This window comes from Pleurodeles waltl, chromosome 10 (assembly GCF_031143425.1).
Source record: "Pleurodeles waltl isolate 20211129_DDA chromosome 10, aPleWal1.hap1.20221129, whole genome shotgun sequence".
Taxonomy (NCBI): Eukaryota; Metazoa; Chordata; class Amphibia; order Caudata; family Salamandridae; genus Pleurodeles; species Pleurodeles waltl.
The window spans coordinates 916456847-916483454 of record NC_090449.1 but is presented as its reverse complement, the minus strand read 5'-3'; the positions used below and the strand labels follow the sequence as shown (position 1 = coordinate 916483454).

The window sequence follows — 26608 nt, the reverse complement described above, 5'->3', positions numbered from 1 at the left end:
GTGATCTCAATGATAAGTGATGTGACACCTTCGTAGTTAGCAGGTTACATATTATACCTGAACCTGTAAGTCTTTAGTGTCTCTTTAAACTAGCTGATCTTCATTTCTCTTTTTCTTTGCTATATTTCCTCTTTATGCACTTCAGATTTTTGGAGCTTAATTTATCTTGTATGTTGTATTTAATTGCAGACTGTCGGCCCAGTGATGTCCCCTGCAGTGGCATGCCTTGGTTGAATGGGGATATTCTACTGATTAGGTGTTTCATTTATACCATACTGAGTGCTGACACTTGTTACCATGGTATGGGACTCGGTCATTGTGGGGGGCAAGGGTATCAGGCTGGATCGGAGGAGGAGCAAGAATCGGGAGTTCATGGCTTATTATCTTTGATAATGTGTTTTTTTTCCCACTCTGAACAAAGTTGAGGGATAGGTTCTGTGGCAAAAAGCCAAAAAAAGGAAGTAAAATGCCCGGCAGCATGAGGATGAAGGCAAAGAGCATCAGAATTCAAACATAGTATGTAAATGTTGACTAATAGTTTTGATGGTGCCAACCAGGATTTGCTCATTATGAGTGTAAGATTTGCTAAGCCGATTGGGTTCGTTAAAGAGGAGTTTCTCATGCTTAAATCACACATAAAATGCTTACAGGAGATACATCTGTCATTAAACGAGGCTCACAAACTTTCTAAGTTTGGCTATGAGGTCATGGTAGTTGCTGGGGTTGATGCCCCACAGCGAGAGGTTACCCTTCTGGTGCAGAGTAGGGAATAGCATCTAGTTACAGTAAAGGTGGATCATTTGGGACATTGGTTCATTTCTCAGTTAGGAAAAGATGGAATCTAGTTTACAATATCTGCTGCTTATGGCCCCAAGTTCGACGAACCCTTGGTCTTCAATATATTGCTAGGGAAGCTTCATCAGGGTTGAACCCCATCTTACAGCCAGGAATCAATGATTTTCTGTTGAATTTTCACGGAGAAAACTGCGTGCATAAAACAAAGGGAGCTATAAAACAGTTCTTGGAATCATACTCTTTAGTCAATGCGTGGCAAAACTGACAACAGTTAGAATATGGATTCATTTATTCTTCTTCACCACATTAGTCTATTTCCTGGATTGTTAATGGTTTTGCTCGCTAACCTTTGGCTTCATGTCTAGATATTCAGATCTCCCCACTGGTGAGCTCAAACCATAAAGTTTGGTTTCTAAATATAAAGGGAAAGTTGTTCTACACCTAGCAGAATCCTTCTTGCTGGACTTTTGATGAGAACCTTCAGCTTGATAAGTACTGAATAGATACTTTGGAAACTAAACTTGTTGACTCTTAATAGATAAATATGGGCACAACCTAAATCCTGATGGTGTTGAAAGCAATGAAAGATTTTGTCCCAGAGCAGACACTTAATTTTACCAATGGGAATGTGACCTTTAGGAAGCTAAAGGTAGTCTGCATGGTGCGGGCGTTGATACAGCAGGAAATTAAGTACGCCAATGGATTAGTCAGCGGCTAGCTCAAGGATCTTCTATTGTATTCAAACATCTCTTTAAAAATGGATATGGGCTAGGGCTAATACAAAGAGCCAGGCTTATTATCTTTCTTGTTTTGAAAATAAAACTTGAAAACAATGAAAAATTTGGATGCTAGCCTTTCAGATTAGATCTAATGTCAAGATTCAAAGTGAGGGGGTTTAATTATGAACCCTGATGAGGTAGCATTTTATGATAGCCTCTATACTGGGGATTGTGATGCCTCTCGGGAACAGATTGATGCCTATTTACAGTCATTTCCACCACAAGTAGTGTCTCTAAGCCACTGAGCCATTTTGTAGCCCTAAATTAAAACAGTTAAAACAGAAAACTCAATGCCCACATGACACTCAGATACCACTTTTTTTAGGGGAACCCACTCTGGTAAAAATCCACATTAGGGCCCCAGCTACTGCAGTTGCAGTCCTGATAGGTATAGTTTTTGGGTATCTCGCATTATGGTCCACCAAAACAAGTATAAACCTGTTGGCAGGGCCCAATAATGTTGATGCCCACCCTTTTGAAGAGGATGCCAACAACAAACAGGTAAGGGATGCAGGGGAGCTTTCAGCTTTTTCCCTGTCTCACCACTGACCTGGCAGGTCAAGCAAGTCCTGCGTAATGTATCTGAGAGCACCTTCATCCTGAGCCAGTGAGGGGGGGGTCAAACCTGGAAAAGGTATTATTCTGCCCTAGATGTCATGCCAATCACCTGAGACAGCCCCAGTAAGAAGGCCCTGTAGTATTGGGGATTAACTAGTGCCTATGTTGGCCCATGCATAGGTGCCTTAGACTCACTGTACAGAAGGTTGTTTTACAAACAGATGCAGTGATTCCCAGAAATATCACTAGCCCTCTCAGTGCCTTGCAGAACTCTGGTGGGCCTTCCTTTAGCTTGTCATCCTGCAACCTCAGGCAGGTCACCAGACGAGGCAATGTCCTCCACAGAAGGCTCTGGGGCAGCCTCTTACAGTGCCCCACCCATCTCCTCTAGGGAACACTCAGGGGCTGGCTTTTCACACCCCTTGCCACTCCTTCTGTTGGCAGCTGTCTGGGACATGTCCCAGGCTCCATACCTCTGACTCCCATTCTGGGTACTCATGGACCTGGTAGTCACACAAACTTGCTCAGACAACCCCAACATTCCCAGGTGTGACTTGAGCTCCACTTCCTTCCAGGCAGTGTGCACAAGATCATTCCCTGGCAAACAATCCACAGGCATGGCTGGGCTTACAGCAACTTTCAGAAGATCTGAGACCCCCCCCCACCCACCATTCAAAGGGAACTAGATTCACAAGGTAGTGGCTCTACTGGTTGTCTGGTACTACAACCTGGTAAATGTATTGAGAATCATTTGGTCTCAGGACACCAGATGACACCTTATCATAGTCATACAGGCTCCTGTGCCCCCACAGAGCATCCATCCTCTCTGCCAGTTGATGGTGATCTACTGCCTATGCTTTGCAGTATGGGAAGGCATGTGGGCATTGGACAACATCACCTCATCACCCAGGAACAATAGGGTAAGCACACTGACCCCCCCCCCTCACACTGGGGCCATCGCCTGCCTAAGCACTACACTAACTAACCCTGGGAGGTTTACCTCCAGTTGGAGGTTCTGTTTCTTGGGGCTCTTGGGATCACCCTTGTATGCCCATATTTATGACATTCACAGCAGTTGAGGTTAGTCTTGTTGTGATTCTTGTCAGAGAAGCCTTTCTTCTGGTAGCCAGATTGGGATTGGGTCCCTTTCCTTGAGAACTATTTTGGGGGGCCTTGAGAGTACTCGTTCTTTTTATCCCCCCTTCTTTATTCTGGTGGGAACCCTGACCACCCTTTTGGGAGTCCCCCCCAAGTACCTTCTTGCACACTCTGGCTCTGACCCGGAGGTCTGCCTTCTCAGCAAGCATCTTGGGCTCGGTCAGCTTGCTATCTATATTTTTTTAATGAAACTCTGAAAAAGTATTGAGCATGTGCTTCCTCAGAATTGTTGTACAGCCCAGTGAAATCATTTACCTTGCTGCCCCTCTCCCAGCCCTTAAGTCCCTTGCTGGCATAATCTATGAAGTTCACCAAGCCTGGTTTGGGAGTTTGTGACTGTCCCTGAACCTTTGCCTGTATTTTCCAGGGATCAAACAAATTTGGAAAGAAGATTGGCCAGCGCACTTGTTCTGGTCCTCTACCTTTCGTGTTAGTACTATGTCCCTCCCAATCTTGGGCATGTACCTCCACAAGCTACCCCCAGTACTCCTCTGGTATCCTGTGTACCGTCAGAGCAACTTCATTTGCTGGGAACCATTTAGCTATATTATTTTCCACCAACAGGCAACAGGTCTTTGTGGTTGTGGACTCTTACCTCTCCAGTAGACACTACGGATTCTCTGCCGCTATTTCTGCTGGACTCCAATTGGTTTACTTTAATATCCAGCTCCTTAAGTTTGAGTTCATGTGCCATCCTTTTCTCTTCCATTCTTAAATTGGTCTTCTCCAGCTTGAGTTTCCTCTCCTCCCTCCTGTTCTCCTGCTCCCCTGGGGTCAGGCCCCTGGCACACACACTGCTCCCTGTCCCATCCTGGTAATCTGCTGGGGTGGGTCAATGGAGGAGTTGAGGGCCCTGGCTTTGTCATCACTCTTCCCATTCTCTCTTTGTGCTTCCTCCTCCTCATTGTCTTCCATCTCATCCGCTTCTGAGGTGGCCAACGTTATCTGCTCTTCTCCAATGATCTTGAGGGCTACCTGAAAATCCAACTTGGTAGCCCCTTGGCTGCTTTTAGTCCCTTCTGTTAGCAGAGTTTCAGCAGCTCAGCCTTTTTGAAGGTATAAATGTTGCAGGCATCCACAGTGCAATAAAAAAAGAAGGTTAGGCACTTACGTTTAGAAAAAAGGGGGAAAAAGAGGAACTAAGTAGGAATTTAAAGAAAGTAAATCGGATGTCAAATTATTTATCTGGGATTTTAGTGTAACAGAAATCTCTGTATGGTACTGCACAAACACAAGTTCTGATCCATGGTGCTGAACACCAGTGTGGGAAATTGAGTTGTTGGTTGACTGACGTGTGAGCACCTGGTCAAGGAGCAACCATAAAAAGTCACCAAATTAACCTGTTCTCAACCCTGGGTAGCTTTCCACAGAAATCAGTCAGGCTCAACTTAGAAGCAAGGTGTGAAGTATTCATGTAGCACACAAACAATATTAAAGTGGAAACACTGCACAATAAAAATCCCAAACACATTTTGAAAAATAGAGTCAATTTATTAAATGACTTGACATCAAAATGACAAAATGCAATAATTTGAACCGGAGTCATGAATTTTTAAACCATGGACATCTGGTCATACTAGACCAGGGCAGAGTAAAAAGTTAAGGCTGAATGTGATGGGGGGCAGTTCAGATGCACAAAATTGATTGGGCCCGGTCAGCACTTACCTTCGGTCTTAGAATATTTTTTCATCAAAAGTATCTGAGAAGGTAGAAGTTCAGAGGGGCAAGGCTGCAGAGTGTCCGCAATATTAGTGTCATCAACAGATAGCCATGGAGTAGAGCTGCAGTAAAGATTTTTATCTTTGGATGTAATTGCCAAACTTCTCCAGTGGAATGAAGCAGGAGGCTGTAACAGAGGACAGCTCCGGGGGGATGGACACCCCTTTGGAGAAGGACCAATCAAATAGGTTAGCTGCTACAGAGAACAACATAGTGGGAGAAGTCGCAAAGTCCAATTTGACTGGCAATTCACCTCGGGTGGACAGACGAGTAGGCTGGTCTTGGTCTCCTCCTGATTCTCAGAGCACTTTTTGGGCAAATTTTGTGTGTCATCTGTTTTGGAAAATGGTTATCTGGGCACCTTTAGCACCACAACCAAGGGTCCTGGAGTGGATGAGACCCTTTGAAGGTTCAGGGCTCACTTAGGTTGGGTCCACTTGTGGGCTCAAGATGGTGACAGCCTGTTATGTCCTAGTGGCTTTGAACAGAAGGCCAGCAAACTAGCACTTGCAGTCACTTCTAGAAGTCCTGGGTACAGTTGAAGATGCAAGGCTCCTAGCAGGGCTGGCCTCTGGGGGTTCAGGACAGGCTCCAGGAACCAAAGCAATCCTTCCAGGATTAGCAGCAGTCTGGCAAAGTGCACAGCAGGTCACAGTAGCAGACAGTCTTCTGAGGGACCAAATGCAGGTCCAGTACTAAACAGAAAAGAGAAGCCCTATTTCTATACCCTGGTGCCCTGCTTCTAGAAGGTGGGTGAAGCTTCCAGAAAGGCTCTTTGATGTCCTGGGAGTTTCTGGTCTTCCCTCCCCTGTCTCCAAGCTGGCAGCAATGATAATACAGGGTCAGAAAGCCATTCAGATACAAGTGTCGCAGTGCTCAGCTCAGCTCCCCCCACCATCCTGCCAGTTGATGAGCAATTCAGGGTCTGCTAATCTCACTACTGCGTGTCTGTCTGGGAGGAATTCACAAAGTCCTAACTGTCAGCTACACCCAGTCATGTGACCTAAGACATGCTGCAGACACAGAGTGATAAGGGCAGGAAAATGCCACATTTCTAAAAGTGGCATTCTCCAACTTATATTGATAAATTTGACTTTAATATTAAAAAGCGTTATCATTACCTGTTCATAGGTAATAAAAATGACATATCTACCTCCTCTCATGTAGGAATTACAGCTTATTAAATGTAATAGGGAATCCTGAATGTTATCCTAAGGGAAGAAGAGGCCTCACAGTACTGAAAAACTATTTTAAGAGTTTTTCACTACTAGGACATGTAAAACATAAACTACATGTCCTACCTTTTAATTACATAGTACCCTGCCCTATGGGGTACCTAGAGATTACCTTAGGGGTAACATATGTAATAAACATGAAGTTAAAGTCTTGGCAAGGGGTTTCTAAATGCCAAGTTGACATGGCAGTGGGACACTGCACTTAGGCTGAAAGAGCAGGCCTGGGGCATGTTTTAAAGTGTTACTTAAGTGTGTGGCACAATAAGTATTGCAGGCTCACTGATAGCATTTAATTTACAGGCCCTGGGAATATGGTATACCACTCTACAAGGGACTTACATGTGAATTATATATGCCAATCCGGTATATATTGATCAAACAATCTTTAGGGGACAGAGTGCAATCACTTTATCACTGGTTGGCAGAGTAAATGTGCACAGATTCCTAAGGCCAACAGAAGCAAAAATCCAGAAAAAGTGGAGGCAAGCAGTCAAAAGACCACCCTAAGGCTGGCAGGCTTATCAGATGTTCACTGGATTTTTAATAAAGAACATAGGCCCTCAGTGCCGCCTGCCAAGTTGAAACCGCCGGGCAGCCGTCAATGCGGCCGCACTCCCGTGGGGTCAATTTGGAGATCCCCACTGGGCCAGCGGGCGGAAGCCTGGATTCCACCCGCTGGCCCAGCGGTGATCTCGGCCGCAACACGGGAGCCGGCTCCAAATGGAGCCGACGGTGTTGCAGCGGTGCGACGGGTGCAGTTGCAACCGTCGCGCTTTTTACTGTCTGCTATGCAGACAGTGAAAAGCTCCATGGGGCCGTGGCAGGGGCCCCTGCACTGGCCATGCCAGTGGCATGTGCAGTGCATGGACCCCAGGGGCCCTGCGACTCCCCTTTCCACCAGCCTGTTCATGGCGGTTCAGACCGCCATGAAAAGGCTGGCGGGAAGAGGACTTGTAATGCCCTGGGTAGCGCTGCCCTGGGGGATTACAGCCGCTGAGACAAAAGTGGCACGAAACCACCGGTCCTGGCGGTGCGACCGCGGTGCTTAGTATGTTGTGGGTATTTGTTGGGTTATAATTATGGCCTCTCAAATGTGGATGGCAAGTGGTCCTTGGTAAGGGCTTCATTGTATACATAGAAGAAGTGTGTGCATGAAATCTTGCCTTAGCTTAATAGAATTCCTCAGTGATGCCATTAAAACCCAGAACTTTTCCTAGAGCCAGGCCACCAATAGGCTCCAACATCTCCTTTGAGATAACAGTTCATCTAGATGTGACTGGCCATCATGATTAGGCCAGTACGCCATGCCGTAGTGATATCTTCAATGATATTCAGTGATTTGTGAAACAGGAAAATGTATCTTGTTAGAGTATAGAGTATAGGTCAGTGTAGTAGTTAGTAAATACTTTTGAGAATTCCTGTAAAGTTAATTTCAGGTTTCCTTGCTCATCGTATATTCCAGAGATAATGTTGCTGTTTGAAATAAAGTCTCTACTATTTTAGAAATGTCACTTTTAGAAAGTGAGCATTTCTCTGTACTTAAATCTATCTGTGCCTTACCTTCCATGTCCAGCAAAAACAGTATATCAAAAGTGGAGGGAGGCAGGCAAAAAGTTATGGGTGACCACCCTAAGGCTGTCAGGTCTAACATGTGTCTCCCCCAGCTGAAAGTGGCAAGAGCTACCCAACCTCCATGGAGCTCTCATTGCATTTGTAGAGACTATCAGAGTTGGCGTGGTCAATCCCCGGGCGATGCTCCACCGTAAAGTCAATCCCCTGTAGGGAAATGGACCACCTCAAGAGTTTTGGATTCTTACCCCTCATCTCCATGAGCCATCTGAGGGGCCTGTGGTCTGTCTGAACCCGGAAGTGAGTCCCAAATAGGTAGGGTCTTAACTTCTTCGGTGCCCAGACCACAGCAAATGCTTCTCTCCCAATAGCACTCCACCTCTGTTCCTGTGGTAATTGCCTTCTGCTAATAAAGGCTACTGATTGGCCTGAGTCTTCCTCATTTAGCTGTGTTAGAACAGCCCCTATGCCATGCTCTGATGCGTCTGCACAATAAATTCCTGGGAGTAGTCAGGGGCCTTGAGCACGGGGCAGTGCATATGGCTTCCTTCAGAAAATCGAAGGCTTTGTGACAAGCCTCTGGCCAATTTACCAACCTAGGTTGTTTTTTAGAAGTGAGTTCTGTTAAGGGTGACACCATGGTACCATAGCCCTAGAAAAATCTGTGGTAGTATCCAGTGAGGCCTAAAAAGGCTCTCACTTCAGTCTGTGTTCTAGGTGGTTGCCAGGTCTTGATAGTTTCAATCTGGGCCCGGAGTGGCTGCACCTTGCCACCACCTACTAGGTGTCCAAGTACACCACAGAACCCTGCCCAATCGGGCACTTACTAGCCTTGATGGTCAGGCCTGCCTGTTGCAGAGCCTGAAGCACCTCATTGAGGTGGAGCAGGTGTTCCTCCCAGCTGGAACTGTAGACAGCTATGTCATCCAAGTAGGCTGCACAGTAGGCATCCTTGCCAGCTAGGACCCCGTTAACCAACCGTTGGAAGGTAGCGGGAACGTAGCGGGCATTTTTCAACCCAAATGGCATTACCCTGAACTGGTAATGGCCATCAGGTGTAGAGAATGCTGATCTCTCTTTGGCCCCCTCAGTCAGGGCGATCTGCCAGTACCCTGAAGTAAGATCAAACGTATTCAGGAACTTGGCAGCGCCTAGTCTGTTAACAAGCTCATCAGCTCGGGCATGGGGTAAGCATCAGTCCATGTGACTGAGTTGAGACCCCAGTAGTCCACACAGAACCTGAATTCTGGCTTCGCACCGGGGGCATCAGCCTTAGGAACCAGCACCACAGGGCTTACCCAGGGACTACTGGATTTCTCAATATCTACTAAAGTCAACATCTTGGAGATCTGCTCCTTGATGCTGGCCTTCACCTTATCCGATAACCTGTACATTTTGTTCTTCACAGGGGGGCTGTCACCCGTGTCAATGTCATGAACACATAGGTGGGTCAGTCCAGGAGTAAGGGAGCACAAGGAGAACTGCTCTAACAGCTCATTGCAGTCTCCTCTCTGGTTTAGAGTCAGGGAGTTAGAATGAATGACTGACCCATCACCTTCTTTGGCAGAGAGGAGGACGAGGAGAGGTTCACTCTCCTCTCTATGCCCTCATCTGTGACCAGGAGCATACTGATCTCGGAACTCTCAAAGTGAGGTATGAGCCTGTTGTGATGGAGAACCCTTAGGGGGTGCCTAGGGGTCTTGAGGTCCACTAGGTAAGTGGCCTCCCCTTTACGCTCCATGATCTCAAAGGGGCCAGTCCAGCGTTCCTGGAGAGCCCTGGGCTGTACTGGCTCCATCACCCAAACCTTGTCTCCAGGTGAGAACTCAACCAGAGTGGTCTTCTAGTCATACCACTCTTCATCACCTCTTGACTGGCCTTGAGGTTACTCTTGGCCTGTTTCCAGAAGCGTTGGATTTGGTTGCAGAGGGCCGGCATGTAGCTGACCACATCCTGGGGAGGTGTCTTGGGAGCTTTCTCCGAGCCCTCTTTAACAATCCTTAGAGGTCCCCTGACAGGGTGACCATAGAGAAGCTCAAAGGGGCTGAACCCCACCCCTTTCTGGGGCACCTCTCTGTAAGCAAACAACAGGCATGGTAAAAGGACCTCCCACTTACGCCTCATGGCTTCAGTCAGGCCATTAATCATTCCCTTCAGGGTCTTGTTGAATCTCTCAACAAGCCCATTGCATTGAGGATGATAAGGGGTGGTAAACCGGAAGGTCACCCCACACTCATTCCACATGGACTTCATGTACGCAGACATGAGGTTTGTGCCCCTGTCAGACACAACCTCCTTAGGGAATCCCACATGGGTAAATATTCCCAACAGGGCTCTGGTCACCACAGGTGCAGTCATTGTTCTCAGAGGGATTGACTCTGGATAGCAGGTGGCATGGTCCACCAAAACCAGGATAAACCTGTTGCCCAAGGCAGTTTTGGGGTCCAAGGGACCAACAATGTCGATGCTCACTCTTTCAAAAGGAGTGCCAATGACGGGGAGTGGAAGCAGGGGAGCCTTAAGCTTTTTCCCTGTCTTCCCACTAGCTTGGCAAGTGGGGCAAGCTCTGAAGAAATTATCAGAGGCTAACCTCATTCTGGGCCAATGGAAGTGGGTGACAAGCCTGTTAAAGGTCTTGTCTTGGCCCAGATGTCCTGCCAGGGGAATGTTGCAAGCCAGTCCCGGTAGGAAGGCCCGGTAACACTGGGGGACCACCAGCACACGTGCTGCCCCAGGACCGGGAACCTTAGGCTCACTGTAAAGGAGATCATTCTCCCAGTAAATATGGTGTGTGTCAGAGGGTTCACCTGCTGCTTGGGCTGTGGCCTGTTGCCTCAGACCCTCAATGGTGGGACATTCCTTCTGCCCCTTGCAGAATTCTGCCCTGGTTGGCCCACCCTCTACTTGCCAGCCAGCAAGTTCAGGTATGTTACCCAGGTCAGCTATGTCCTCCCCAGTTGGCTAAGGGGCCTCTTCCTCCTCAGGGGTCCCGCCAACCACCGTGGGAACATCTGAGGTGGGTTTCCCGCGTCTCTTGCTCTTCCTCTTTGCAGCTGTCTGGGCCATTGTTCTAGGCTCCAGACGCCCTTAACTCCCTTCCCGGGCAGCCATGGACCGTTTGGTCATGCAGACCCACTCAGGCAAACCTAACATCTCCAGGTGGGATCTGAGCTCACTCAAAGGGAACCAGAGCCACTGGTAGGTGACTCTCACGATTGTCAGCAACTATGACCTGGTGAAATGTATCTGGGACTATCTGCTCTGATGACACCAGCTGACTCTTGACAGTAGTCATACTGGTCCTGTGTCATGTAGAGCCTCCACCCTTTGCCCATCATTGGTCACCCACTGCCTATATTTTGAAGTATTTTCTGGCATGTAGATTTTAGGCACCATCTCTCTTTCTCCCAGGGACACTAGGGAAACCCCTGCCTGTTCCCAAAAGCTAACTGGGACTGTCTCCCCCCTAGTTGTCTGTCCAGTGGTGGACTGTGCCCTCGTGAGGCACTGGGAGTCGCCTTTAGATTGTCCATTGCTGGTATCACTCTAAGCATTTGGGGATGGATTCCCCTACTGTTTTATCAAAATACCCTGGCTTCATTGCAAACCTAGAAGAGGAATGGTATCCACCCCCCCTTGGGAATTCTTTTGGGGGCCTTTTGAGAACTCCTTTTTTTGAAGTTTTTCTCCCCCCTCTTTCTTCTGTTGGGAACCCTGACCACCTTTGTGGGATTCCCCCCCCCAGATGCCTTTTTGGACACTCTGGCACTAACCCAGAGGTCTGCCTCCTCAGCAAGCTTCCTGGTGTCAGTCAGCTTACTATCTACCAAGTGCTGGCACAACTCTGTAAAAGAAAAATTGAGTATATGCTCTCTCAGAAGCAAGTCATATAACCCTTTATAATCATCTACTTTGCTGTCCCGCACCCATCCATTTAGTGCCTTACTGGAAAAGTCAAAGAAATCTACCCATGTTTGTGTGGACTGTTTGGTACTGTCCCCAAACCTCTGACGGTATTTCTCAGGGGTCAGCCCAAACTTGGCAAGTAAAATTGCTTTCTGAAGTGGGTTGTGACAAGTGTTTCCATCCCCAGTGCTGGCACATAACTCCACATAGCTGTGCCCCATTGCCCTTCAGGAACCTCATGAGCCCTTAGTGCAACTTCATAAGCAGCTAGCCATTTATCAATGTCATCTCCCACCACAAAACTGGGCACCACATTTTTGGGTATACGAACCTTCTTTTCTCCAGCAGGTCCTGTCTGTATGCTGCCTCCATTACTGCTGGACTCAGACTGTCTCACCTTGATCTCCAGCTCCTTGAGACTCAGTTCATGAGCCAACAATCGTTTTTTCTCTGAGCGGCAGATTAAGCTCTTTCAGCTTCAATCTCTTTGGCTGCTCTTTCAGCCTCAGCTTGCTTGGCTTCTCTCCCTGCCCTCCTTTCCTCCTGTTGAACCTCAATTTTTAGCCTTGCCATTTGCACCTGAAACTCTCTCTCCTCTCTCCTTTCCTCTGCGGTCAGGCCTTGATCAGAGACACTGCTCCCTGGTTTGGCAGGGGGCACAGTTGCAGTGGTAACATCCACTGATGGTAACAAATCCTCTGGAGGGCCATCTTCTGGCTCCTCCTCCTCAGCATCCTCCTCTGAATGGGCTTCTGCCCTGGCCCTCAGCACCATTTGAAATTCCTCCTTTCTGGAGGCACCTTGGGTGTGTACTCCCATATCACTGCAGAACCCTTTCAGCTGTTTGACAGTGTATGACTCCAAAAAGGCTAGGTCAAAATCTCCTGCTTGAGACCCAGCCTGAGACATGTTGAGTGAGGATTTTGGTAAAAAAGTGACAGGAAAAACGAAATTGCAGAAAAAAAGATAACAATCAAGTTGACCTTTAACCGTGGTTAGGTAGTGAAATACTTAGCTACTGTATGTCACTGCACAAATACAAGTCCTATCCTCCCCGCTGATCGTCAATGTTAGAAACAGGATAATTTGGATTGTGTGTGACTTACCCTGACTAGAATGAGGGTCCTTGCTTGGACAGGGGGTAACCTGACTGCCAACCAAAGACCCCATTTCTAACAGTCACTACAATGTGAGTTTTTGTTTTACTTTCCCCTTTTCCATTTTGAGTTCTATCATAGATAAGGCAATATTTTCCCTCAGACTTCAGAATTGTTCTAAAATATTTATGTATAAATTCAGCCATTAATTCATTCACTCAGTCATTGGTTTGTACATTCATTCACCCTTTCATTCACCTATTTTCATTCGTACTGTGTACTTTCATTTGTCATACAGTGATCATTTTATCAGCGGGGTCTAATTTATTGCAATGTACAACGTAGCAGCAAATGCCTTGTTTTAATCACATAATACTGTTATGAAAAGTTAGAGACAAAACATAGGGTTAAAGCATACTACTCCTCTGTAGAATGCTCTATCAGCAAATGAAATGGAGTATTTTTCAGCATACAGCAGGATTATATGGAATTCATATGTGTTTATCTTTGCAATGCGAGGGGCATATTTACAGTAAAGTGGCACAGCACGGGCCCAAAATTGTAGGCACCACGCTGTGTCACTTTAGAAATGCAGGAAATTTGCTACACAGTGCCAACACAGCTTTTGGATCCGGTCTCTCGTCTGGGACGAGTCGCAGTTGTGCAATTTCAGGGTGGTTTCAACAGGTGCAGAGTATCACAACTTTGCTTTGTGCAAGTCCTGAAGTCTCAGAATCAGTACTGCTTTTTGTCCTTTGGTTGCAAGTCAAACCAGATCTGAGGTTCTGGTGTGAGAGGTGTCTTTTAAGTCCTAGATTTAGGGGCATTGTAGATCTGGGTGCAAGTGGCCAATGGGCTACTAGTCCCAGCGGCTAATCCACTGCTGAAGTGACCACATCTCTGGGGGAATGGGGGCTGTCAGCTTTTCTACCAAGAACTCTCTTTTTTGCCACTAGTCAGACTGGCAGAACCCATCCTCAGCTGTACAGACCAGATAACCCACCCTAAGGGTGTGTCTAGCTATCTGGGGTGTATGTTTTACTGACTACCTAATTTTCCCACCTGCCTGGGTGCACATGTGCTTGCAGGCAGGGAGATGGCATTGTCTTCCTTTGGGAGTCCGCCTGATTGCATATCAGAGGCCGTGTAAGCTTTGACGCTCAACCCCTTGATGTGTCCCCTCATTAGCCATCCTGTCAAGGAGGTAGATGGCACTTCCCCCCAGGAAGGCCTTTGTTTCTGACTCCTGGGAGTGTTCACAACTCCTGGAAGGGGGTTAGATTCCTGACTCAGTGGCAGTAGCTAGTAGGTTGCCAGCCCGGTCACAGGAAAGTCATTGAGACCCAGGTGGGTAATCCCTAAGGTAGCGGCCTGGGTGCATGTCACATTAAATCTAACTTCAGATTAAAGTCAGGCTCAATGACACAAGTTGTTTGATACCATACATTAAATAAATCAGTGGGCCACAATGGAGTTGGCAACCTCAAGATGCCCAGGTGCCAGCCCATATTGGCCGATGCCTCCCAAACCACTTATAATAGTCCCAAATGGAGAAAGGCTACTATAATACATATAAGCTTACACTATTATGTCCACACCTTTAATATAATGCACCCTGCCTCCTGGGCTTAGGATGCCTACATTAGGAGTGACTGGCATATAATGAAAGTAGTGTCTTGACCTTGCCACAGATGGTGAGGGTAAAGTCGAGCTGGAGCTGTGCCATTTACCAGGGACTTCAAATGGGTTTAAAGTCTTTGCCAATTGCGTATACAATTAACATACATCAGTTTTAGGGACAAAACACTGACACTGGGGCCTGGTTAGCAGGCACTAGTGCTCTTTCAGAGTCATAACCATCAGCACTGGGACAAAAAGGGTGGGGGTGACTATGCAAAAAGGGCACTTCCTACAATGGGCAATATCGGCATAGACATGTAACTAATAGGCCTCAAAGCTTTGGCACATCAGTAGAATGCCTTGCTACTGCCACAAGTCTTCTATTTCAAATGTGCATGAATTTACAAGTAGAACTAAGATACGTTAGTGGCAATAAAGGCCTAGAAAATATAAGAAATGTGCTAGATGAAATAAAAAATAGACATGCAAGAAGTGCTGAGGGACGAGTACTAGAAGAGAATGAAGAGGCCACACTTCTCAGCAGTTTTTCTGTAGAAGAGCAGAGTACACTAAGGCACAGTAGTAGACAAACCCCAGATGTACATGCAACTAATATAACAACATCCAGTGACAGGAATGAAAGGAAAAACCTGAGTAAGACAGTAGAGTGAAAAATATATACATACCTTTATAATTTCATGTTGAATTGAACATCATTACTTGAAAGGAAAACAATACTTTGTTGTTCAATGGCCTGTGAAAAAAACAGAAAATTTGTGCAAGTAGAAAATGGCAATAATAAACAAACATGCTTTAAAAGTAGTTTTGGTGATTTATGTTCCAACATTCGTTCCATTATTGGCTCTGTTTGCATCCTCATCTTGATGTTTTTCATGAGGTGAAATATGTCATCATCATCACTATTGTCCTCCAGCATCTCTAAGGGAAGGCCTCTTTATGTTGCTATATTATGCAACATAGTCCACAACATGCCACAGTTTTTCAAAACACATATGATGCATACTGCAATGCCTCCCCCTCTAATGCAGGCCCATTGAGGAGGACATATGCCCGCTCTAACAAGGACCTGGTTTGTCAGTGTGCTATATTATATCTATCCTGGTGGGCTGAGTCAGGAATGGTGTCATAATCCATAGGCGAAGAGAATATGCACTCTCACCTAAAATTAAACTATTATAAGAAACCCAGCGCATTTATGAAAAGTGAATATGCATATCATTAAAATTATGTTGTATTACATGCCCAAATACAAACCATCTCCAACCTGTCCCATAGCCAGACAAGTGTACACACCAGATTGGTGCAATATGTAGGAATTATGGGTACAGCCTGGATAACAGGCTACAATATCACTAAATAAAAACTAACTATTACACACTACCTGTATATTTAACGAGATTCAGATCTACCTGAAGGAAAAAATGCAATGTGTTCCATCAATGTAGCCAATTACCTGCTTCTCTGAAAAATGCAACCCTGGTGTCTAGTAAGTCACCTGGTATATGAGTAAACACAATGCAACATTTAATTATTAGCAATATGGTGTCAAGAAAATTTCGAAAAGAAAGAGAAAGTGCACTTAGTGAAATGCCCCCTGCCTCATCCACAATAGCTTGTTAACTTCCTGAAGCTAAAAAATGCTCTATTTGTGATAATGGTTGCAGTTAATCTATTAAATTTAAAATAACACTACTAGTAACCCTTTTCTTTGTATAGCTGTCTTCCTCTGTTTGGTCAAAGACTGTAACTCTGACCCTATACTCTCTTGCCTATTCCTTCTCCTATGTACGGCAGCCAAAATGTGCCTCCGCCTCACCACAGCATACAACACAGTCATTGTGAAAAGAAATGAAGCTTTGGGGACCCATTTTAAAATTTGCATGTAGTTACCACCTGCCTCCACTCGGTGGTAATTTGCAAGAGCAAAATGCTCGTTTTGTGACCATCCACAGATTGCAAATGCTTTGAACACATAAATACCAATTCACTGAATTGAAACTGTGATTATCAATTTGCAATTCAGAACATGTTGACATTGCAAAATGTCAATCAGTAAACACTAGCTTCAAATCGCAAAAATAAGAAATGAATTAAAAAAAATGAGGAACACACATATACAGTGTTCTAGTAGTCGCAAACCAGTTTGTGACTGGTTTCCCACTTGCCCACAGTGCTCAGTGTTTTTACATTATGCAATGATAGTCAGTGCAAGGGTTGAGATACTGCTAATAGCACGCAGAGAACATTTGTAAAGGCAACATGATGGGCATTCAAACCTGCTCAAAGGCATTTAAAAACAATTGGCCAGATTTAATGGACAAATGACTCTGCTCCAAATTTGGCAGCATCATGCATCGTCATTTTCAAAACACAGGGATGCCCCGTTTTTACTAGAACATGGCGCACCTCTGGTTTCCACCTGCCCTGCTGCTAAATTTGCTGCTGTGGGTCAATGCAGCCAACCTTGCTCCATAGTAAGGTACACCTTCCAGCACAAAAACGATCTTAAGTGGCGATTTGCTCTTTATATGTGTGCTGAAAAATGCAGCACACATAGAAAGAGCAAAAAACGAGAAGAAATAAAAGCATTTCACCTCGTTGTGCCACTCTAACGCCACCCCTGGGGTGGTGTTATATTTTGGAGATGCCTTAGGTATACGAAAACTCATAAATCTGAGACACCGTCAAAATGTAATTGGTGTTGTTGTGCCACGCCCACAGCAATACCCATTGCACGCCCGTCTACGCAAAGTGCTGCATGTGAAGGTGCTGTATTAACAAGGTGGCGTAGAGCCACAAATAGTGACTTAACGCCACCTTGCAAAAATGGTGCAGGACATAGCGCCATCAGAGCGTCACGAAAACTGTGGCACTGGGGGATCTTAAATATGCCCCCAATATATATTGTCTCACGCACAGAATTTTGTTAACCACCTGTGTTGCTTTACTCTTCAGAATATCAAAACTATGCACTTCAGGATATTTTAAGGCACAATGTAAAGCAATCACTCTCAGACACCTTAGTGGGTAAAATAATCAAGTTTATTTAAGGGGCAAGTTCTCATATGGCAAAACTAACCACACTAATATATATATACATATATATCAAGAGAATAACATGAGAATAATGGTGAGAATATAAGCACTCTGTGAATAACTGCAAGAGTCAGTGCATATAATACACGCACACACAATATACTTCAATGCTCAATAGCATGAAAATGACTGCAAGAATAAGTGCATATTACGCACGCACACACAATATACTTCAATGCTCAATAGCATGAAAATGACTGCAAGAATAAGTGCATATTACGCACGCACACACAATATACTTCAATGCTCAATAGCATGAAAATGACTGCAAGAATAAGTGCATATTACGCACGCACACACAATATACTTAATAAATTGAAAAGCTTCACCGAAAAGAGCGTCTGCATCCCTCCGCCGTACACAAAGCCGGGGAACCCAAATCGGCTGGCACAGGGAGCCTCTTTCGGGACCATCAGTATTCCTGGCGTTGCGTCCAACCCAGAAGAGAGTTCCTAAAAGCTTCACCCAGACCTAGAAGAGAGTTCCTAAACCTGTCCATCCAGGCCCCCAACCTTTATAGTATTTACTAACGCCCAGGAGTCTTTTCTAGAAAAAGACCCCCTCCTTTACAAATTGTGCAATCGGCGGTACCTTGTTCACCCTTCGAGATGTCTCCTCAAAACGGGCCAAGTTCCCAGGAGAGGGCTCCAAGGTGAAGTTTGCATTCCTCCTTGAGTACAGGCGCATCCCCCTGTTGTTCTAACTGATAGCTCGTGGAATGTAAATAGCTCCCCTCGTATCAGGCAGATGGAGCAAAGTTGAGCAGAAAAACACCCCACCCGGTAGCTTGCCGAAGCTTGTGGAAAAACACAGAACAGTGCTTTACGCACAGAACCAGACTCGACAAAATGGAGTCGTGAACCAAAATGGAAGCAAAGGCCAATGGAAGCAGAGGCCAATGATCCACACCCTGCACCACTGTTTACCTTGCACGTAGTGCTGCTACATGCACGTAGTGCATGTAGCAATACATTTCCACCCTTGGACCATTTGGCCAACTTACAACTAAGTATATCCTATAAGCTGAAATGGCAATGCACTTGGGCGACACTGAGATAGAAGGTTAGGCACACACTGAATACAACAACATAACAAAATTAAAATAACTGTTATGATAATGATTACACCAAAGATATAACGCAGTTGGCCTAAATTAGGCTGCCATCCAAAAGCCCAATCCCACCACCCCTTGTCAACATCTTGCTGCACCCCCTTCACTAACTTATGCAGGGCTTCTATATGGGAGTTGATTGATATGGAGTGGTCGGATAAATTGAAGCAACACAACCCTTCAAAATCACTGCAGCCATGGTTGTGTTTAAGCAGTAAATAATCAATAGCAGCACGATTCTGCAAAGCGGCTCTTCTAATTCCCTGTACATCTAATAACAGCTCAGCTAAGGCAGCTGATGTATAGTTAATATTCTTGACTACTAAACATGCAAGTTTATTAATAACTCTGGTATTATATACTGCAAGTCCTGGCACCCCTACGATAGAACCAGCTAAACTAACATATTCTGTTTTGGAAAGCAATGAAATTTCAGAATCACAGTCCGTAGGTAATTGAATAGTGTCTCTGGTATAGCGAGGGTGTAGAGCAGTATCCATAGGAAACATGAGAAAGCCTAAGCGTGACCAGGCACAAGGCCCTCCGGTTAGATTGGCTGGAATATAACTAAAAGAAAGGTTACCACAAGAAAAGAGCCAACCTTTAGGCAACTTAACATTTTGAATGTGGCTGGCAGCAGGCACCACGTGCTGGCAAAACATCGAATTATTTACGTTCAAACAGGTCAGGTCATTTCGTGAGTGGCACAACGTCCGTTGTGCAGCAGTTAAGTTTTTGTCTCTTTTCTCCAATTTGAGCTGAGCACATTTACCTATTTTCATAGGATCACAGGTCAACGAATAGCACACATCCCGATTTGAGATGTTAAACGTGAGTATAGATGTCATGTTCCTCCACAACCGCCTGCCCACCTCCGGACAATGACGGCAGTACTCATAGAGTGACAGATGGGAGCAAACGTCATTCACATCCACCATTCCATCCTGGTTTGTATTGTTAAAGATGTGCAATAATACAGCAGCAGGAGTGGGCACTGCCACTAGACAAGTGGTAATCAGATCTTGAACGCTTTGCATGTTACTCATACAGAAGTGAGATATATTCAGCACTTCCTGCGCTAGATGAATCCAAACGTTGTTCGGTTGATGCAGTAGCGTCGGCATCTGCGACTGACGGTTGAATTTTTGGGCTATGAGCCCCTCCCGCTCCCCGGTGGAGTTTCCGAAACGGGCTCCATACACCACACTCATGGCACAGGCACTCCACAGGATGATCTGAAAAGAACAAAGGACAAAACACGTATTATCATTCTCGCAAATAGCATTTGTCAGCGGCAACATGTTCCCATTTGTCTTGACCAGGTCGCATAACTACCAGGACATTGTCTGGTCCAGTGGCGATGACATCAGCGGGTTGAGGAGGGTTATTTAGGGATTCAATCCACACTTTGGCCCCTGGGTTCTTGTCAGTAGATCCGATCCCTCCTTTGCCTCTTACAGTGAGAAGAGCTGGGGCGCTCCCCTTCTTAACAACACCTCCATAAACCGGCATGATGACAATTTGGGCAACGCGATCACCAGGTTGCACCACTAGGTCTGCGTCACCACCGTTCAAGAGAATGACTTTTGACTCGCCTTGGTAGTCTGCATCTATCACGCCTCCTAAAACTTGGATGCCTCTCAGGGCAAGCCCAGATCGAGGGGCGATCAGACCGTAATGCTCAGGGGGAATCTGAATTCCCACCCCAGTTTCAATCAGAGTGATGTCTCTAGGCTTCAATCGATGCATGTGTAAAGCATGTAAGTCAAGTCCTGCAGATTCTGGTGTAGCTCGATATGGGGCCAAAGCTCCTGGAGCTGTTTCCCAATACACAATGGTATTGCTCGTTGTAAACGGATTAATCTGTAAAGCAGGTGTGAGCATTCTCATGAGAGGTGTCTCGGCATTTGTAAGAGGTCGGTTGTTCAAAATTTGCAAAGCATCGTACAAATTATCCCTCCACCCCTTCAGTGTCCCATCAGACAGTTTACGCAATTGTTCTTTCAGCAACCCATTCATTCTCTCAATCAGTCCCGCTGCTTGTGGGTAGTAAGGTATGTGAAAAATCCACTCAATATTGTGTTGTGCACAATAGTCCTGCACTAGTCTGCCCTTGAAGTGGCTGGCGTTATCACTTTGAATCTGGAGTGGCACCCCATAGTACAGAATCAACAGATCTAATGTTTTCAGGGTGCTCTGCTGAGTTGCGCGCTTGCAGGGAAAGGCTATGATATAACCAGAGTAAGTGTCTACCACAGTGCAGGCATACTGACACCCTCTGCTCACTGGCATTGGTCCAATGTAATCAATCTGCCAAATTTGTCCTGGCAATTTACCTCTGCCTAGCTGGCCTCTCACCACCTGTGGGACCGGTCTGTGCTGTGCATGCTGACAAATGGGACATTCAATGATTGCTGTTTTAAATATATTCAAATCTAGGGGAAGATGCATCCCTCTAATCTCGGCCCACCTGTGAGTAGCCTTTTCTCCAAGATGTCCGCATTTCTGGTGTGCCCATTTAGCCATTTCCACCAAATCAGAATTCTGCGCCTCCACTTCAGCCTCTTGAATCTTGGCTCGATCGTCTGCAAGACAATTGAACCATCGGTCTAATGAATCAGTTGGACAGTGAGCGTCCACATGATAGACAGTCACGGTGCTTTGAGGTAACATTTCCCAGATCTCCTGCCATACCTCCTTCCCCCATACCTCTTTGTTATGGATTTTGTACTGATGTGCATGCCACGTGGGAAGCCAAGTAGCTAACCCATTGGCGGTAGACCAGGAATCTGTATAAATGTGACATTTTCCGGGTAGCTCTTGTTTCAAAGCCTGATACACAGCATAAAGCTCTGCAAACTGGCTACTTCTTCCCTGTCCTGTAGTTGTCAAAAGCTTCTTTGTAACAGGATTATAGGACACTGCCTGCCAGTGCCTTTTCGCTCCAACATATTTTGCTGAGCCATCTGTGAACCATACATGTTTTTTGTCATCTGCAGACAAGTCTGCGAACGGCTGGCCCCACCCTACTGAGGATTCACACACTGAAGGTACATCATGCAACTTTTCGGAATTCTCCACTGGAGCCTGCGCTACCTGCTCATGCAAAACGGCGGTTCCTTTTGGACCCGCTCGTGCCCTGTCCTGGACATACCATTTCCATTTTATAATGCTGGCTTCCTGCGCATGTCCAATTCTATGAGTTTTAGGGGAACTCATTACCCACTGCATGATGGGAATTTCAGGCCTTAAAATCACATTGTGTCCCAGTGTAATTTGCTCAGTATCAACCAGGGCCCAATAGCAGGCCAGCAGCTGCTTCTCAAAGGGAGTATACCGCTCTCCTGCTTCGGGTAACTTCTTTATCCAAAATCCCAGGGGCACCCTCTTTCTTCCTTGTTTTTGCCATAAACTCGAATTGGCATGCTGCCCCTGGACTGTCGCATTCAACTCAATGTCTCCCTCCCGAATCGGCCACAAATCCAAAGCATGCTGAATGGCGTCTTTCGTCAATTCAAACGCGCGCTGCTCCTGCTCTCCCCATTCAAACGCATTTTTCTTTCGTGTAACTTTGTACAATGGGGCTAAAATCTGAGACAAATGGGGTATATGCTGTCTCCAATACCCGAATAGTCCAATAAAACTCTGGGCTTCCTTCCGATTTCGCGGCACTGCAAATTCCTTTATCTTTTGTTTCACTTTTGGCAACACTTCTCTGTGTCCCTGATTCCACTGAATGCCCAAAAATTTCACGCTCTGAGACGGTCCCTGCACTTTTTCGGGGTTAATCTCCCACCCTTTATTCTGCAAATGTTCCACCACCCTGTCTAGCTGAATCTGCACCTGTTCTTGTGTCTCTCCCTGCATCATCACGTCATCTATATAGTGAGAAATTTGCACTCTAGGAACCACTGGTACTTCATCCAAATGCTCTGCCACCAGCCGGTGGCAGATAGTGGGGCTATGTAAATACCCCATGGGCAATCTACAGAAGGTGTACTGACGCCCCGCCCACTGGAATGCCAGCTGAGGCTGGCTCTCAGTAGCTATTGGTATCGTAAAAAACGCATTGGCAATGTCAATGGTGGCATACCAAGTCCCACTGTGTTTCTGTATGTTCTCAATCAAGGTAATGGTGTCTGGGACCGCTGCAGTCAGAGGAGGTGTATGTTTATTCAATTGGCGATAATCAATGCAAATCCTCCATCTATCACTTTTACGAACAGGCCAGAGGGCATTATTCCACGCAGTGGTGATGGGAACTATTACCCTGGCCTCCAGTAAATCATGTATAGTCTGGCTAATCTCCTCATGTCCTCCCGGTATTCTGTACTGTTTCATTTGAATCACCTTAGTAGCTTGGGGAAGTGTTACCGGAGGAATCTTCAACAGCCCCACCCTTGCGGCGGCTATTGATACAAATCTTTTGGAACCAAATTGATAACATCCATCTTCCAAATGTAGGGTCATCCCTTTCAAAATGTCAATTCCAATAATGTACTCGGGAATGGGCACAATCAAGACAGTGTATTCTCTCTTTGGAAGTGCCCCTATTTTCATGGGAACCACTATCTGCACTGTCGGGGTTTCTTTTCCGCCCAATCCCGTAATGGTGAAGTACTGTCCCCTGAATTTTCTTGGGTTGCCATGAATCAAAGTGGCCTCCGCTCCGGTGTCAACGAGGGCTCGAACTTTTTGAACATTTCCACGTTTCCAATAAATTTCTACTTTGACATGAGGTCTGTTATCTTTGCGAGCCCATCCCTGCACCGGAGTTTGACCTGTTTCCTAATCTATTTTCACTCTGCGCACATCCGAGTCTGCCCAAGTCAGATCTGGATACAGTTTGCGGTAATTCTCAGGGAACTCCTCCTCCCTGTCTCTGCTTCGCAACCTCTCTGAGCTTACCAGCTCCCTCTCCCACTCTCTTCCTCGAGTTTTCCCAGAACCTGTCAGTTCCCGGTCTCTCTCCCTGCTCCGGGTTCCCTCTGAGCTTTGGTGCTCTTCCTCCCAATCTCCATCATCTGGGGATCTCTCTCTACTGTGGGGCTCTCTCCCTCTCTCTCCCTTTTCACCCTCACGCTCCTCCCCTCCTGCCTTTCTCTGGTTCACCACTTTGTTATCCTTCTTGTTCCCTTTCCTGCTCCCCTCCTTTTTATCCAAACTGCGTTTGCGGTACATCTCCCACATGTCCTTGGTGGTTATCCCATCAATTTCATCCCTGGTCACCCCATCTCGCAGCAAGGCCTGAAACATGTCTCGCCTTCTCACCCTGTTGTTATCAGTACGATTCTCAGACCGTGAATTCCTCTCTGGCTTAGCCCATTCTCCTAAATCACTTAACTCACGCACCGCTTCTACCACCTGAGACAATGGGTTACCCGTCTGATTAATTAACAAAGTCATGATGACATGCTAATATGCAGGAGGAGCGGCCCTAATCAACCGGTTTCGCACAGACACATTTAAAATTCCATTCATCAAATCATGGGCATTACCCATAAAGATAGCTGTTTTCATCTCTTCTTCCTTCAGTCTCTGTACTGCATCTCTCAAAGTATACCAAGGTTTATCGTTAGGCGGCCAGTCTGACTCTGTCGGATACTTCTAAGCGCACCCTTGCGCAGCTAACTCTAACAAATTGGTCATGGGACCATTCCCTGGATAAGTTCTAAACTCATTTTGAATAACCAGGTCTGTACTTAACATACAAAGCCTCGGGGCGTCGCCGTGATCCAATTGGACCCCCTGACCCCCCATATCGTGCACACGCACCATCCACGTAAGCAATGTTTCCCCAGACCTCTGTCGAAATCTATCTATCACATCACTTAGTTCTTGTTGTGTATAATCCTCCAGGGCATCCAACATCACCCCTCCGGGGTTAGCTGGGCTATGCTGTTACTTTCGCCGATATATGGGCTGCGCACGGACAACATTCCTGCGCTCTGTCTTTCCCTGACTAACATCTTGACAGTTATCACCCCCGGACTCATCTGAAAAATCAGATGTATCCCAGATGTTTCCATCCCAAAATTCAGGGTCAAAGGCTAATCCTGCCTGAGAGATAGCTAAATGCACCTTCTTTTTATTAACTTTCCCTCTTCGTTTCTTGTGTTTATATTGAGCGACGCTAACGGCCGTTCTCTCTGCAACCAGTTGGTACATTTCAAGCTTATCACTTAATAATTTATTTTGACAAGCTAGCATGGTAGAGGAATTTCGGGCTCCTACTAACTCCTTCTCCAGCTGCTCGTGGTCTTTTTGTAACTGTAAAAAATTTTCATACAACTTTCGGTACGCAGAAAGCAAGATCCAGCCTCACCTCCCCAACGCACAAATCTCCCTTCCCTTATCAATTGATACCTTTTGTAAACATGTAAGAACATCTTCAGGTTCTGCATTTGACATACACACATTCCAATTTTCAAACAAACCAGCACAACGTGACCATTCCTGAGCTAAAAGTTTATACGGGGCAGTTTCCCTCCCCGGTATTTCTATGTCCGGATTTGCTACATGAGAACTTGCTTTTGAGTTCGCTTTGATCTTATTAAGCATTTTCCCTTTTTTTTTTTGAATCCTGCAAACGACTACGCCAATTTGTGTTGCTTTACTCTTCAGAATATCAAAACTATGCACTTCAGGATATTTTAAGGCACAATGTAAAGCAATCACTCTCAGACACCTTAGTGGGTAAAATAATCAAATTTATTTAAGGGGCAAGTTCTCATATGGCAAAACTAACTACACTAATATATATATACATATATATCAAGAGAATAACATGAGAATAATGGTGAGAATATAAGCACTCTGTGAATAACTGCAAGAGTCAGTGCATATAATACACGCACACACAATATACTTCAATGCTCAATAGCATGAAAATGACTGCAAGAATAAGTGCATATTACGCACGCACACACAATATACTTCAATGCTCAATAGCATGAAAATGACTGCAAGAATAAGTGCATATTACGCACGCACACACAATATACTTAATAAATTGAAAAGCTTCACTGAAAAGAGCGTCTGCATCCCTCCGCCGTACACAAAGCCGGGGAACCCAAATCGGCTGGCACAGGGAGCCTCTTTCGGGACAATCAGTCCTCCTGGCGTTGCGTCCAACCCAGAAGAGAGTTCCTAAACCTGTCCATCCAGGCCCCAACCTTTATAGTATTTACTAACGCCCAGGAGTCTTTTCTAGAAAAAGACCCCCTCCTTTACAAATTGTGCAATCGGCGGTACCTTGTTCACCCTTCAAGATGTCTCCTCAGAACGGGCCAAGTTCCCAGGAGAGGGCTCCAAGGTGAAGTTTGCATTCCTCCTTGAGTACAGGCGCTTCCCCCTGTTGTTCTAACTGATAGCTCGTGGAATGTAAGTAGCTCCCTTCGTATCAGGCAGATGGAGCAAAGTTGAGCAGAAAAACACCCCACCCTGTAGCTTGCCGAAGCTTGTGGAAAAACACAGAACAGTGCCTTACGCACAGAACCAGACTCGACAAAATGAAGTCGTGAACCAAAATGGAAGCGAAGGCCAATGGAAGCAGAGGCCAATGGCCAACACCCTGCACCACTGTTTACCTTGCACGTAGTGCTGCTACATGCACGTAGTGCATGTAGCAATACACCACCCACCTTGAATGTTTCTCCAGCCTCAACATTTGATGCATGACGCTTCAAATTAAAGTAGAGCATATTTGTGCTCCCTAACCACAGTCACAGATAGGCAGACTAAATCGCTGATTTGTGAGGGTGTGCAAGAGTGTAGGCAAGCCTCCTTCAGTGGCTGGGTGCGGGTGTTCAATGACACATAGCACATTGCTTTGCTGCGTAATCCAGTGCTTGTTTAGGTGTGGAGTGTGGAACAATTCTCGAGATCCTCTATGCCCTCCCAAAATGCTGTTTCCAGTGCCCTCACACTTTTTAAGATATATGC

General features: G+C 45.9%; 1 protein-coding gene across 1 annotated transcript in view; it reads left to right on the top strand.

Moving 5' to 3' along the window:
- LOC138262461 (ATP-dependent translocase ABCB1-like) overlaps positions 1–26608 on the top strand; it is a 691566-nt gene that overhangs the window by 257064 nt on the left and 407894 nt on the right. The window lies entirely within an intron of this gene.